The 16316-nt window shown below is 37.5% G+C and overlaps 1 pseudogene; it reads right to left on the minus strand.

Annotated features, from left to right (window-relative positions):
• Positions 1-742: 742 nt before the first annotated feature.
• On the minus strand, positions 743-12847 carry LOC103317331 (annotated as a pseudogene).
• Between the last annotated feature and the right edge of the window lie 3469 nt (positions 12848-16316).

The following is a 16316-nucleotide window of genomic DNA, read 5'->3' on the forward strand; positions in this document are numbered from 1 at the left end:
TACAACCAGACTTTAGGCAGTTACAGCAAGAGTTGCTCAAGCAGCAGGCCCAAGAAAGCAGTTTTGGCATAGGCGATACTTGGATATATCGAGCTGTGCGCGCGTAATTTTTGATGAAAGAAACAAGAAAGTATCTATGCGCCACCTATACCATTACCAACCGGAAACTAGAGCTAGTCCAAAACGGTTTTGCCTTGCAGCTATTTTAATACAACTTGACGTTATCTATTTCGCGTGTTTGTGTACCACTAGTCAGTTTTCATCAACGTTCGCTTTTCCTAAGATCCTCGATTTTTGGTAGGTTTCTAAATGACTGAAACGAAGTGTCCTGGTTAAAATTTTTAATTCACAGGCAAACGTCATTCTTTTTGTACAGCTGTAACACAACAGTCAAATCAAGCGCTTTTTCCATGAAATCCGATGTATATTATGTGTATACTATAATAGAAAAGTTTGAATTCGAGCATTCTTTCACACGTGTTCATGTCACGTTCTTACTTTCTGTCTTTTGAAATACCAGCATGTTGTTAGAGAATCATTGCAGAAATCTAAACAACAGCATAATGCGTACACGTTTTGTTTTAAATAATGCTTCAATGGAATGAGAAATTTTTAGAAACTGCATTATTCTTTAAGTGATAATAATAAATTAATTAATTAAACTCATATCAATCAACAATTTTTTTTGGTTAGATCTAGTGGTGCTTTTTGAATTTATTAAGTCATCTTTTTTTGGTGGTTCTTATTTTTCGCTTCCTTTCCTCTTTAAAATCATTTTCTTCAAAGTTAACATGGGTGATTCAAATAATAAACTAACTATGAATCCGAAAATGATAGAAATCATCAAATCGCCAAGATAATGGTGTAACTGTAAAATTTTAAAATATATTTGATGAATTCGATTTTAAATAAGTAATCGCAGAGTAAAATGCTTACAACAAAATAGTCGAAAAAAAACGAAGGTGTCCGCTGTATTCCTACTTGTATCAATTGAACAATTATGAGTACCAGGTAAATAGAGTAAGATATTCTGCTAAGTGGTAAGAAAAGTTTGCAAGATAAAAAACTTGATATTGGCCCTAATAAATAAAAGAAACATGTATAAATATCCGATGAAATAAATATATGTGTGCACGGAGAGAAATGTATCACTAAAAATTACTATATTTTCTCCTAATCGGGAGACAAACTCAACCTATGCAGAAAATATAGTATGTTTGTGTGAATATTTTTTACTATACATTCATCAAAAATTGCTATACTAATATAGTGAAAATTGCACTCCGCTCTGACTCGCTGTGTTGCGTCGGTAAAAAGTTATCGACAGAGCTCAAAAATTCGTCGTAATTTAACCCGACGACAGAAATTCGCCTATTCACTTACTGCCGCTAGGTGTCTCGGAAACTCCACTCGCAAGTGACGAAGAACTGTTCGATTAGTATATAAGGAACTTCCAGATCGGAACATTATATATAAATATAAATGCGATTAGTCTACACTGAGAAAAATGTGGAGTTGGATTAACCGGAAACTCAGGCAGTTTTTACCGGAGCGCTCAAGCAAATGGTTTAAGGTTGAATCTGCATTAGCACTACCGCTGTTTTTACCTGGCAGTAAGCATAAGTATAAAAATTGAATATTTAATAAGTGATTCATTGTTTTGGCATGAAAATTGGTTTACAAGTCCTCAGAGTACAGTTTATCGTATTTGTTAATTTTCATGATCCCAAAGCAGAAGGTTTGCTTAACTCTGATGAGCTTACGGCAACATCGGGTTTTAAGGGCAATGCAGGTCTACGGCTTTGAGATAAGCCAAGAGACTTTACAGGTATGTCACATTGTACTCTGAGGGTTTGTTAACTTTTGTAATTATTTAAATGTTGTGCTTCAACATGAGTATACAAATTTGGAGGTTAAGAGGTTAGGTTGTACATATTGCAATACTTATTCTCAAACCTTTCGCAAAACTTTTACAAATTCCACGAAACCAATAGGTCCGATATGAATTTGTCACTCATTGTGATATGATATGCTAAAAAACATAAACATATAAGTAAAACCTCACGTGTTCGGCGCGGCTGATATAGCGCGGGGAGGAGCCAAGCTTGGCAAACTCCGGTAGAATCTGCCTGAGTCTTCCGCTAAACCAGCTGTGGTCGTCCATGGCTAATACCACAGAAAAATGTACGGCTATTTTAACTCTACATTTCTCTCAGTGTAGCGATGCGTTGTTAGGTTGCGACATGTGAAATTTGTAATAATTAGCTTGCGATATATGTAAATTAGTTTATCATATAAGAAATTCTAATGCGATGCGACTTTCGTTCTTAAACTTCGAGATTGAATGTAACAAATAAATAATGAAAGTTCTCCCCTCCAACACGCTACAAACATAAATAAGAGAAGAACATTAACAGACGACAGAATGAAAGGGACAAAAATATATTTTTAAAAAGATTTAGTAAATTTTACTATACCGTATACTAAAATTTAATATAAGTCGAGTTTGTCTCATCGTTACTAAACAGTATAGTAATTTTTGATGAAAATTGTAGGAATATTTAGTGATACATTTCTCTCCGTGTGAACAACAAAAATTTCATCCCTAAAATGATGTACTATCTGCACGATCATGAATACTGGCGTAAATTATCCATCAAATTAAATATGCCCAAAATGGTCTTTAACCAGCCGAGAAAAAAAGTTAACTATAATAAAATTAATTAATGCTTTACTAAGTTGATTGTTAGACAACATTTATCAGATAATAAATTAGAGAAATACCTACCCTGCTGAGGTTTCTATTTTTAGTAGCCACTTCAAATCCAAATAAGATACCAATAAGCCAGGGCGTTGCTCGGCAATACGGCGTTTGCACAATACTGTTAAATGCATTTGCATTTATCGTCGGACTAATAATTTATTTTTTAATTACGGCTACGTATTAATTGACAAATAAGGTTTGTACAAAAATTGTATTGTACATAAATCAAATGCAGAAAACTTTTGCTGAATACGTACCTGTGTTTATTTCTAATATCAGTAATACTTGGATACTCATAAATTGAAACAAAAGCTATTTGTAAACTCATTGAAATAAAAAGTAGTGACGCAACGATTAATAATCCTATTTTGGAATTTTTATAAAAAGGGTAAAGAACCAATGGAGATATTCAGAATAGTTGCATATCAACAGCCAAGTACCATAAGTGTTCTAAGCACTAAAAGACAAAATATTGATTAAAGTAAGTAATTTTCATTCTGCGTTTAGTTGTAACACGAGATTTAGTTATTAAGATCAACTTACCATGTGATTTTCTACGAAGTTTTAAACATAAAATAAATTATACCACCATTCTGTTCGACAACTATTCACAAAATAACTTGTCGCCATATCCCAATGATCTCCAGAGCCAACTTTTGGCAGGAACACAATAGCAATAACGAGGATTGCAATTACTGATGGCGTCAATCTAAATAACCAATTTTTTGAATTTTAATTTTAATTTTATTTAGTAAAATTTAAAAAATTTAGCTATAGATTATATTGCTTATGTCATTTACCTTAAATACCTATGTAATAAGTACATGGGAACATTAAAGTTTTTTTGTTTTGGCATTTGCTTGAAGAATATGTACGTCATTAAAAAGCCGCTCAGAGTAAAAAATGTGTCCATAGCGAATGGAGTCATATAGACGTAAAGAGACCGCCAAGATGAAAACCACTGTAACAAATATTTATGAATGTTAAGCACATGATGGCAGTAGGATAGTTTTAATCATGACATGGTAAATGTGTCTGTGAATCATGAGTGGTGTTCTTCAAGTCTTAAAAGGCGATAGATAAGAATTAAATTTAAATCAATTTAGTCGAAACTGCCAATCAATCAACAACGATATTTTATTGATATAACGCGTTTATAAGAAGAATGTGACAATAAGCATAACAATTACAAACTCGATTCTTACCTTATGCCCATCTAAAATATTAACGTTTGCCGCGATCACCTGCATGCCATACTCATGGCCCAGTACTACGCCAGCTATGGCCAGAAAGCGAATGCCGTGGATGGCAGGCAGATTTCCGTCCTTCACGTTTGTACTCAAAATCGATCGGACACTCTTGACTAAAGAGAACTGACTTAAAAGTCCATGAATAAGGTGTACAAGGCTCATACCATAGTGTGATCTACTATTAATTACATCGCACAGGGTACATATCATTAAGAATAATATAAAAGTGACGAGAATGGAGCTGCAATGTTCCGAGTATGTCATTAGAAAATTTTGAAAAAATCGCTTAATAATTAATGATGTATATTTAAAAATAGTTTATGCAAACGTGAACGAACAAGCAAACGATGAATTCTGGATCCCAGACTTGTTGATCAATGGATGAGCAAGTGGCAGAGGTAACCTTAAGACCAAAACCCGGTAACTGGTTGCTGTTTGTGCTAGTAAAGCTTTCGAAGAGGTTGGTAACGTCATCTTCATTACAACTGTCTGGCATGCAAATCGATAGGCTTGGGCTGAATGGAAGACTTTCGCACTTGCAATGACGACCGCGAATTTCGACGCCTTCCGAGATGCCCTTAGCTGCGAGGCACTCATCATACATGCCCAAGTCGAACATATTACCGGCCAGTAAACCGGATGGGATCTTTGATGAGGCATCGAACACTACAAAATTAATAAGTTAGAGTAAGTTATATTTAAGTGGTCTAAGTAGCAGGCCCAAAAAGATAGTGTTGGCATAGGGGGCACACCTTTATATCTAAAATCTACATTCTACGAGCAAATTGCGCCTATCTTCTTCAGCCTGAAACTGGAGAGCCGGAGAGTTCCGGTGGCGGAGGGAAAGTTAGTCCAAAACTGCTCTATTTTACAATAATTCAATTTAAGCTTAGATAGAACCCTGAAGTATTTCATAAATTAAAATTTCGATCTTCAAAGGTTCAATCCCACTTGTCTCTTGCTCATTTTGGAACGTGTCGATATGCCGCAAAGACAATAAGAGAATTCATTCGGTGTTCAATATTGTACTTACTTTGTAAAGCCCATATTTCTTTATTGTTCAGTGCTTTTTGCAGTAACCCAAGATCCCGATGGCACGTGCTGTTTACCTCATTTTCCTTAAATTCTTCACTATCTTGCCTGAAATTCTTCGTAAAATTGTAGATCGCTATAAAATTAAATTTATCTTCGAAACTCCTAGTCTTCGAAATATTGCTAAAGTCGTTTTGTACGTTACTGGCTACAGCATCAACAACGACAATGGCAAATAACAAAAGGGGTGTAAAATAGGAAATCACGGTAAAAATCGGTACGTCGACACATGATGGCTGACAATGAACTGATGATTCACACTTCAAGCTCACTTTATAATTACGTATAGCAAATACCAGCTCTCGACTAATATCTTGAATCAAATGTCTATATGTGCCGGAGCGCGTGCCATGTATCCCCTGTGACTGACCACAGATTTTTGATAAAGAATCAATATCTTGCCGCCTATTTAGACTACTAGGAATAAAGGCGCGCTTCGCGCGCTCTTGATTCTATCTCTGTCTAATAACACTGGTAGAAAATCTACCATAAGTGCTGGGCGGCACACTAAAATCTGCTAATATTTTATAAGCATGTAACATGTTACTAAATCCCTCAAAACTATTTTTTAATAAATACATTAATAATATTCAATGTCGTCATCATTGGTTTGAATAGTGAATTTGAAGAAAAGTTCAGTATAAGAGTCAGTGGGTTTGTCTATCATTAAAATGCCATTTATTTGCATTATAAAAAAGTTATACAACTGAAATTTTACACAGATACTTACTATGCTACCTAGAAAACGTGTAACCTACAAGATTATGATTTAACTGTTTTCATTCATATGTTCACATCGAGGTCCATATGAATTTTTTAATTTAGCGTATCAAATTTTGCTTGTAGACAGTTACACAGAAACTACCATCTCTAGCACATTGTATTTCTGGTTTCCAGTGTATTTTTACATGAAGAAAGTGATAAGTATTTTAGCTTTTTTGTCAAGGCATTAATTAGAATTTTGACTTTTAACAGTTGTGAGAGATTTTGAGACCGATACCTGTTTCTCCATTTTTGCATTTTTTTTTCATTCAAAAACTAACAGGTCTAGAGTGCTCATATTTTGCATATAGATTTCTTTTGTGATTGTGAAAAAATATTTAAAGTTGAATCAACGTCAACTGAAATACTTTTGTGTTCGACTACAATACCCATGATAATTTTTATAAATGCAATAATGGAAAAACAGGTATCGGTCTCAAAATCTCTCACAACTATTAAAAGTCAAAATTCTAATTACCTAAAACCCTGACAAAAAAGCCAAAACATTTATCACTTTCTCCATGTAAAAAATATGCTAGAAACCAGAAATACAATGTGCTAGAGATAGTAGTTTCTGCGTAACTGGCTACAAGTAAAATTCGACCTACTCAATTAAAAAATTCGTATGAGCCTTGATGTGAAAATATGAACGAAAACAGTTAAATCAGAATCATCTAGGTTACATATTTCTAGGTAACATAGGAAGTGGCAGTGTCATATTTTAGTTGTCTAGTAGCCTTTTTACAATTCAAAGAGCATTGTATAATGATAGACTTAAACTTACTGACTCGGATACTGAACTTTTCTTTAAATTCACCTCTCAAACCTCACCGAGGGCGACTTTGGGCACAGAGACACAGTATATCTTCAAACTCTTTATTCTTTTAATTGAACTTCTCACTGACATTAAAAAAAAACTAAATAATATTCACACACTATTACTACTTCAAATAGGGTTAGGGTGCCACTTTTCAATACACATGTTGTAATACTACACACTCTTGGTAATGATTAATTTTTACTAAAATTTCTTGCTAGTTATATTACATATATTTTATCTGTTATCAAGGTTTCCACATTTCATTTTAAACACCTCAAACATTTCTACCAGGGTTATGAGTTATGACTGTTTTGAGGGTTATGAATTTAAAGCGCGGTTCTGATCACGTTGCCTAGGCAACCAACCAGCAACCAATCAGAATCACGTATTAAATGCTTCACAACAAAGGCCATCATTTTTTTAAGAGAGGACATTTCAGATTGTATCTTATTATAGTGAACATATTATTGTTTGTTGGTAAAGGGCAAAAGATAACCGTGATAAGTATATGTTTTCATGGCCACTATAATTGAGAAATAATTTGATGAAAACCAATTTAGGACAGAGCAAAAGCTTAATTTGTATTATATTAAAATAAATTACAACAAAAAACGACTTGTCGTACTTTTTTAGATAGAATTGCTCATATATATTTACCGAACATTTTACTCCTCGTAATTAAATATCCAATGATCAAATTTCAGTTGTAAGCATTAAGCCACACGCGAGCGATACGCGCCTCTCCGTAGGCGTAGGCACCGATGAGTTATGGATAGAGGAACTGTCATTGTCATGATCAAGCACTTGCGTACGCGTATACAACAGTGCGATACAGCGGTACATTCGCGTTTTCAATTTAATGACTCTTTAGCGAAGTGAAATTTAATCATGACACGTCTCGAGAAAACGCATACCTATCATTCACGGTTCCGTAACGAAAGGATTGAACAGCGAGCGAGTTTGACATTCCAAATTTTATCCGTGGGAAGCCTTGTCAGATGAAATTTCACGTTCCAATGGTCCCTCGCGGAATATTTGAAAACAGTTCGAGATCCTCGATACGACAAAGCTTTCCGACGAGCGAGACTCGGCGGGTGTATTCAATGATGCAATTTTCCGGCTGTTCGATCGCCCCTGCGCCTGCGAGCCCTGGAGCGTATGGGAAGCGCATCAGCTGCGCATCGTTGAAAAATCTTGCGGCGTCCGCGTCGTCGATTACGAGGCGAGCCAAGTGTCGTTATCAGTCGCGTATACGATGACGCGCCTCGCGTCCAAGTTTCGATGGTCAATATCGAACAAGCGGTCACAACACGCCAGCAGCTCTCAACGACTTCGACGCCACGACGACGACGACGACGGTCCAGATGGCCGCCGTAGCCGACTCTACACGCCGGAGTTTAAGCTAAGCGCCGAACTTGACTCGTGTCTTGCGCCTTTGACCTTATACTTATAGGTACTCGTTAGTGGTTTACCCGGCTGGCACGGGGCGAGACCAGTTGCAGGCTATACCGGCTAAACCGCATGGTTATGCCGCTTGTAAAATTACTCCGTTCAGGAAGAGGGTGGAGGCAGCTTTTCCGCGCGGCTATAGTTCCACCTCGTCCTCTCGCCGCTGTACGAGCTGTACGCAGGATACTGGCTACAGATGTTCCGCCTTGGCCGAACAGACTGTTGCTGTATTTATGATTCGTCGCGATATTGCGAGATCGAGCACCGATAAGGCCGATCCATTAAACTTGTCCGGGAGCTTGAGGGAACTAACGTTCGAATTTTCGGAATCGAGCGGAAATGGATAGTTTGCGAAGGGGGAAGACACACACACACACACTCCAGGACGTCGAGTTTCGAAGACGAGGTTCATTTAACACTTGCTGCGCCGAGGAGGGCGAGCAGTAAGAAGCTTCATAGAGAGGACCATGCAGAGAGATAAAGCCGACGACGAATGAGACAAACCACTCATGCAGGGCACCGGGCGAAGACAAAGGGAGGTGGAAAGGCGAGAAGAGGAGATGCCGGGGGTGGGCGTAAGAACGAGAAGAAGATATCGAGCTCGAATAACCCGATGTGAGCAGGCGAACGACGACGATGGGCTTGGCTAGAAGCCAGAATGCTTGACCCTTCCGTGCTGCTCCTGCCCGCCAGCTCGTAGGTTAGTTAGCTACGAGTACCTTGTCCCCTCAGGGCTTTCCGCGAGAATTACCGTAACGCTAAACCATACGAGGCCGACGGAGGCAAGTCGCCTTGCCCGATGAACCAAGACTGCGTATCCCTCCGCCCCCCCCCCCCCCCCGCGAATATAACAACTACGTAATTGGGTTAATATGGTTAGACTCTTTTCTGCATAGCTCCCGGAATGGACGCGGGATTCCTCCGGGATCGCGCCGTTAAAAATACATGCAAACCAAATCATCATCGGCAGTCATTTTTTTTTTCGATAAAATCGCGGGATGAGCGTGTCGTTCGCGCGGCGGATGATAAATGCGCGGCCTCCGAATCATCTCTCTGATGTGTTCACGAGGCAGAGATAATACGATTTAATCAACGATAATTTCGGCGTATTTTTTAATGCACTCTCCCGATCCGCTTTGCCGAATGAAAAATGTACACACGCAATAACTCACCCACGATAAACATTCACTTTTCAATGCCGGCTCATATCCGCTCCTCTGCGAGCGCGCGTATTAAAACTTATCAAACGCATTGCGCGGCGCTACTGGCCGCCGCCGTCGCCACTTTGTGGGTGCCTCGCGTTTTTCATAATTCCAATCGCGCAAGGCCCGGATGAAATTCCCGCCGCGCAAAAATGCATCGGGCAAATGGAAAGAGAAATAACCGAACTGGGGGGCGCCGCGGCGCGCCATTTGTATACGCGCATTAAAAAACGAGGGAGGGAGGAAAGCCTCGGTGAAAAAAAACGGGCGCGGAGCTTTTTCTTGCTTTATAGCGAGGCATAAAGGGACCAAAGCCGGATGAATAGGCGCGGGAAAAGCCACGCGGTCTGCAGGTATATTAATACCGATGCCGGACTCGCTATTAGTCCATATGGGCGCGCATCGACGCTCTCCCCGCGCAGCCGATAAAATCATCCGCTAATTAATAGGATGGATGCGAGAGCGCGGAGAGAGTTTTGCTAGCCGAATTGCACTACACTCGCTTGTGCTCCACGAAGATTTACGCTAAATTTGGCTAAATACCTGGGAATACCGCACGCCTGCGTGCTTGTGCTGTATATTCTATAATTCTAAATCGCGCATAAGCGCGGCTTTGGATTCGGAGTCGTCTCGCTGCTGTACAGCGTGAAAAATAAATGAATCATATTGAGGCTTGGCTTCGAGCGATAAAAGTGGTCGCGAGAATGTTTTTTGAAAACTCTATTCACGATTTTCGCGGGAAATTGAATAGAGCGTGGCATTTCAGGGGATCGAAAATTCGCAGTCAAGGTATACGCGGCGGCGGCGGCGGCACATGACACCGTATACGCCGCGTACAGGCATGTTGAATATGCGTAGGTGGTAGGCAGAAATTTCGCACTGCTGGAGCGGGATCGCGTGCCGATGTCCATTGTTTAATCCGCGAGATAGAAGGCCGGTGTGCGAGCGGCGTTTGTTAGAATTAAAAATCTATAAACACGCTCGCGCGAGTGAAAAACGTGCCTCGGCAAATATTGCGGATATGAACCGTATGCGAGCGAGTGAGCCATTCTTTGCTTTTTTTCACTTCTATAGTCGACCGTGCTGCTGCGCTATTAAGTTTATTGTGCGTCCATGTGTTCAGCTTTTTCGGGCCGAGCTGGTTTGTGTGTGTGTGTGTGTGTGTGTGTGTGTGTGTGTGTGTGTGTCATCCAACCAGGAAATTCTCACACGCATGAATTAGCGAGAGAAAACGTTTGACAGAAGCGGCGGTCTTTGTTATTGTGCGAGAAATTTAATTTAATAACTGTTTGAATTACTTTGTAGCTATTAAACGACTTACGGCCGATAGTCTATATTATGGGATGTATCGAAGAGATCGGATTATAGGGTAGACGCTTTAGAGGGATTATAGGGGAGATCGGAAGAATTAACTTTCGACGGCAACGAAAAATGTGAAAATCAAATATTTTAATTTAACGTTTTCTCTTTTTGCTCACCAATACGACCTCGAAGTATGACTCTCAAAACGTTAAAAACTACTGACCTACCGAGTGTAAGCAACCGATCTTCTTCAACTGGTGTTTGAAGAGGATGAAATGTATGACAAGGGCGACGAGGAATACTACAGAACGCTGGGCCAGTTGTGCTTGAGCCTGCAGAAGATCAGATCATGCGACAGCGGTCATGACCAACCTCTGAGTAAGGGTGAAGAATACAGGGACCCTTGCAAAAGAAGATCGCGAGATGAATGTGTGTGTATGTGTGTGTGTACGTATACCTTTATGATTCTGGAACCACGCGACCGATCGTAATAAAATTTGACATCCCTATGAGGCATTCTACGAGAAGTCGGATACTTTGCGGTCGAAAAATCGAGCTCTTGCAATTTTGAGGGCACACTAACCAGACCAAGTTTTTTAAATGCGTTTGAACATACAATATGTAAAAAACATGGGTGTCACCTCCAAACCCTATGCCAACAAAAAGTTACGGGCCAATTACTAATTGCCAAAAAATAGCCTTTATTGCGCCCCAGGTAATTTATTATCCAGCCGAGCAATCATTATTTTTTCCGGTCTTAATAGACAGCACGGTCCGAGATGTTGAATTTAAAAAAAAATCGTTGAAAACGACCGTCTATATCGAAAGTTGCAAGCAATTGTGAGTAGGGTAAAAATCGGTAAAAATAGGTAAAAATCGTCGAAAATACGGAAATTGAAGAAAAAAAAGTGAAAATTCTGGTTTTTCGTCCTCTGTTCATTAATAAAATAACTATAACTATAAATAAAAAAAAATAATGATTACTCGGTCAGGTAATTAATTACCCGAGGCGCAATAAAGACAGTTTTTTGGCAGTTAGTAATAGGCCTTTTTATTAGCATAGGGTTTGGAGGTGGTGCCCGTGTTTTTTACAATTGTATGTTCAAGTGCATGTAAAAAACTTGGTCTGGTCAGTGTGCCCTCAAAATTGCAGGAGTTTTTGTGTGTATATGTACATATAAACACACCCAAACACACAAATATAAATATTAAAATAAAACCTTATTCTCAAAAGGTAAAAGGTAGGTAAAAGGTAAAAGTATAAACTGGATTTTATTCACTAATTATTTTTATTTGATGATGATATAATTTATTCAAATAATTACTTACATAAGTGACAATCTATGGTAAAAAAATAGATGAAATCAAATAGTTAAATGGCAATTACTTGGATGGCAATTACAATGGAATAAATTTATCAAATTATTCTTTAATACGATTTATAATTTCATTGTTTTCCTAACGTCATTGTTAATTCATTGGCGGTATTATACACTACTATGAACATACTTGATAAACCGGTCGCTTAATAATTTTACGGTGGTATAAAACGAATAATTTTTCATTTTTCAATATCTGCTTTATTATTAATGATGTTTTGTTTCACTAAATTTGAAAGTTGTTATAAGTTTATTTGACAATGTTATTAATTTTTATCTAATCAAACATTTAACATTAGGAACTATTGACGGGTTTATCAAGTATGTTGGTAGTAGTGTAGAATACCGCCAGTGAATTAACAATGACGTTAGGAAAACAATGAAATTACGAAAGAGAATCATCAAACCGTTGTTAAAATAGTGAGTATTAGTTTTAGTTTAAAAGCAACCGCCAAATAAGATTTGTAAAATTAATAGATATACACGCTAGAATCTCCACAGCAATACCTACAACCTACAACCAGTATCCACACATACCTCATAAACTACGGAGTGATAAGTGACTCCCGAAACCCTTGAGTAACGAGTTTCGACTAATTATGCTACGAATTCCCATAAAACTCTTAAAGACAACGTTCGTACTGTCCACCCTGGGCACTAGGTACCTCGGAGGCTGTTGGCGTCCCGATATTCGTGTTCAGCAACCTCAAAAACCCCCAAGTAACGAGTTTCGACTTATTATGTTACAAATTCCCCTGAAACTCTTGAAGACGACGTTGATCCTGTCCACCTCGGGCACCAGATACCTCGGAGGCGGTTGCCGTCATGATATTCGTGTTCATCGACTCTCGAAATCCACAAATAGCAAAGCTGGACTCATTTTAATAAATACTATGCACCGAATGCGTTTTCTTATTATACTAGCAAGATCAAAGCGCTCCGCGCGCTCTGCTTTATATTAAACATTTTTATAGTTTAGAAACAAACTATCACGTGCGTCCCGCTATCTATCTCGTAATCTTATTGACCAATCAGCGACCAATCAGATAACGAATAGAATGATGATTCCTCTCTTTTTTAGAGTAGGATATACCTTTTTTTTCTAATTCGATTTGATTTTTCGCGCCACGGAAGTTTTGAGGATAAGAACATCAGAAGTTGGGAGAAAAAAAAATTAAAAGAAAAACACAACACAACATTTTGGTCAGCTTTAGAATAATAACAGATCGTTCATTTTTTACGAAACTTTTTTTAAATAAATATCTTTGAAAGTAACATTGATTCGCCTGATAAAGCAAGGTATTTAGATAAGATATAAATGTTTAAGAATTTTGTAGAGGTTAGAAAACTCCATTTCAAAGAATATAAGGTTGCGGTGCGCCCGACGGCCCGTATAGTACTCTATACTTATACTTGCCATCGGGGGCGCTACGGCGCCCCTTGATATCTTGAGGCGAAAGTGTTTTTTCCCTAGGGGCGAAAGTATACAGCACTTTCGCCTCCAAAATTTTGAAAATTTTAAGAATTTAAAAAATTTTTTAAGTTTTCAAAATTCTGCTTTTTTAGGCAAGCTAGAAAGAGCGCTATTGATGCCCTGATTATAACAAGCACGGTACACAACAAGGGGCAAATTGGCTTTTTTAAGCGAGGATGATGATTGAGCACTCGTATCCGTCTCGGGCGCCTGCGGCGTCCTCGACTCCCACTCGTGCTCGATCATCATCCTCGCTTGAAAAAGTCAACTTTCGCGCCTAGTTGTGTAATGTACTATTCTAATTCTGAATTCGGGGAAATTTTTTTTTACGATTCTGGCGATTTCATGACCATATTATATCCATTTTTCGATTGTTGAAAAAAATATTTTTGTTTTTTTTTTGGTGAAATAATATATAAAAATATTTAATAACAGTGCATCTAAAAGAGCATGGAATTGCCTACTTTTTCTCGCAAGATTTTCTAGATTGACCGTTCCGTTCAATTTTTATGAAAAAAAGGTGATTTAAAAAAAAAATAATATTTTCAAAACTAAATTGTCAAACGTTTTTAAAAATGTATGGCGATAAAAACGATAATATCTATTTGCTGTAAGAATTTTAAACCATTTTGATGACTAGTTTTCGAGCTAAAAATCAAAAACTAAAATAATGGTTTTTTTATATCGTACGATTATGGGAGTAAAAAGGCTTTAAGTTGAAATTTTGGAAAAATATCGATCTGTACATTACCTCGGACAGGTTCTTTTTGCAGCTTATAAAACTGTTTAGTTTAAAAGATATTAGGATTCAAATTCTTTGTCTCTCACCCTGTATACACTGTACAACTGAAGATTACTATTTTTGTTAAACCTTATAACTCGCTAACTAAAGTTCAAAATGTTTTGAGAAAATTCATGATTTTATGAGGTTATGAGAACCCTATGGTATTTAAAATATTAAGGTTTAAAGTTTTCCATGAAAATTATATGATTTGATTTGTGACGGGTGCTCCTTCGGTAATTGAAAGTATTTTGAGAATTATCAATATACTGTGTATTTGAACAATATTTAATCTACTGAAACTATAAATTTTGTTGGAGGAAGCTACGTGCCTAAGAATTGGCAGCGGTTTTTTAAATCATTTAAACTTGTTTTAAATTTAAATTGAAAAAAAACCGATTCATATGTGTTTTAATTGGTAGTATAGAAAAATACTCTTAAAGTTCACCTAAAATACAAAATTCTTCAAACAATTTTTTTGAACTGTTTCATATTTTTATTAAGAAAAATAATTGAAATCATAATACCAAGATGCAGATTAGTATGAATAGATATATATCCACGGAAAATACAAAAAATGGAGGGGCGAAAAAATATTACACAGAACGTAAAGTCTACAATAAGGACGGGGATCTCGACTAGAAAACGCTCTAATTACGGCAGCAAAGAGCGAATTTTCAATTACCACTCTATTACATTTTCGTCCTTGCGTTTGTGCAGAGTCGCTATAGCCCAGCCGAGTAGATCAGGGAAGCGAGACGGAAAATACGCGAGCGCGCGGGCATAATGAAAATACGACCTTCGTTATCCTTCGAAAGCGACTCGTATCGTGGATCGGATTAAAGTTTCGTGAGCGCGCGCTTTTAAACTAAAACTGGGCCGTTTTCTCTTCTATTGTGCGATAAAGATTATGTTTCCAATTAAAGGGGATCTTCGCTCACAGTCTCTCTCGCTCGCTCCTGCCAAGCTTCCATAACTTGCGACTGCTATTTTGCTTCGCGGAAAAAAGTTTCTAATTAAACGTGAATTTCGATATAGAAATAGGAAGAAAAATAAGAAGCGCACCGTGGAACAAACAGAGGTTATACACGTATTGAATTGCAACCATTATGAAGAGGAATTTCGCAGTGACGATATGGATGCATCCGTTAAAAAGAAGCTGATCTATGCAATGTTGCATTGTGGTGGCGACGAAAAAGAGGATGTGTTTAGGTATTTTTGCAGACCAATAAAATAAAAACAATTAGTAACCATATCATTAATTACTTACATGGCTTTAAAATGCTTTGATATGCAGGGCACATTTAGACTGTATTCTTTTAGATTACTAAATAAATTAACATGGTAATGTTGCTGATTTATTGCACTTAATGTATATACCTATTACTACGTGACACAGTCATTTTGTAAACCTTGATTGAGTGTAACATTTTTTGTTTATTTATAAAAATATGTAATCCTTTATCACCTATACAGCGCGGTATAATTGAAAGATTGCAATTTCAAACCTTTAATGGATTGTTAATGGAATCTAATCGATCATATGTTCGTCGAACGAATACAAGATTTTCCGCATAATTTCGTCGATATATGCTGATTTCACATATAACGACGTCATTAAATGAAATATCAACCGGTACGCTCCAACAATAGCGAATTCAGCCGGAAATTCGAGGAAGTACCAGTCTGAAATTAACTGTCATTAATGATGATTGCAGCTCGGGATATCCACTATTATTCATTATAAAAAGGGATCGCATGTCCGAAATTCATGTATTCTCGTGTACCTACCTAAGTATAGTATGTGCCTTTATTTTATATAAAAATATATTATACCCAATTATAAAAAAGATTTTCGTAAGTATGAACAAATTTTTTCCGTTAAAAATGATTCACTAACATGGTAGAAAAGGAACCCCAGTGACTGGCAAGTTTTTGGGCTCTCAATCTTAAAACTTAGTAGTTTTCTTTGCCACAAGATGCAACGCTTTTTATCCAATTTCTTTGGTAGTTCTTGGATCGACTATTCTTAATTGTTTTT

This window comes from Nasonia vitripennis, chromosome 1 (assembly GCF_009193385.2).
Source record: "Nasonia vitripennis strain AsymCx chromosome 1, Nvit_psr_1.1, whole genome shotgun sequence".
Classification (NCBI taxonomy): domain Eukaryota; kingdom Metazoa; phylum Arthropoda; class Insecta; order Hymenoptera; family Pteromalidae; genus Nasonia; species Nasonia vitripennis.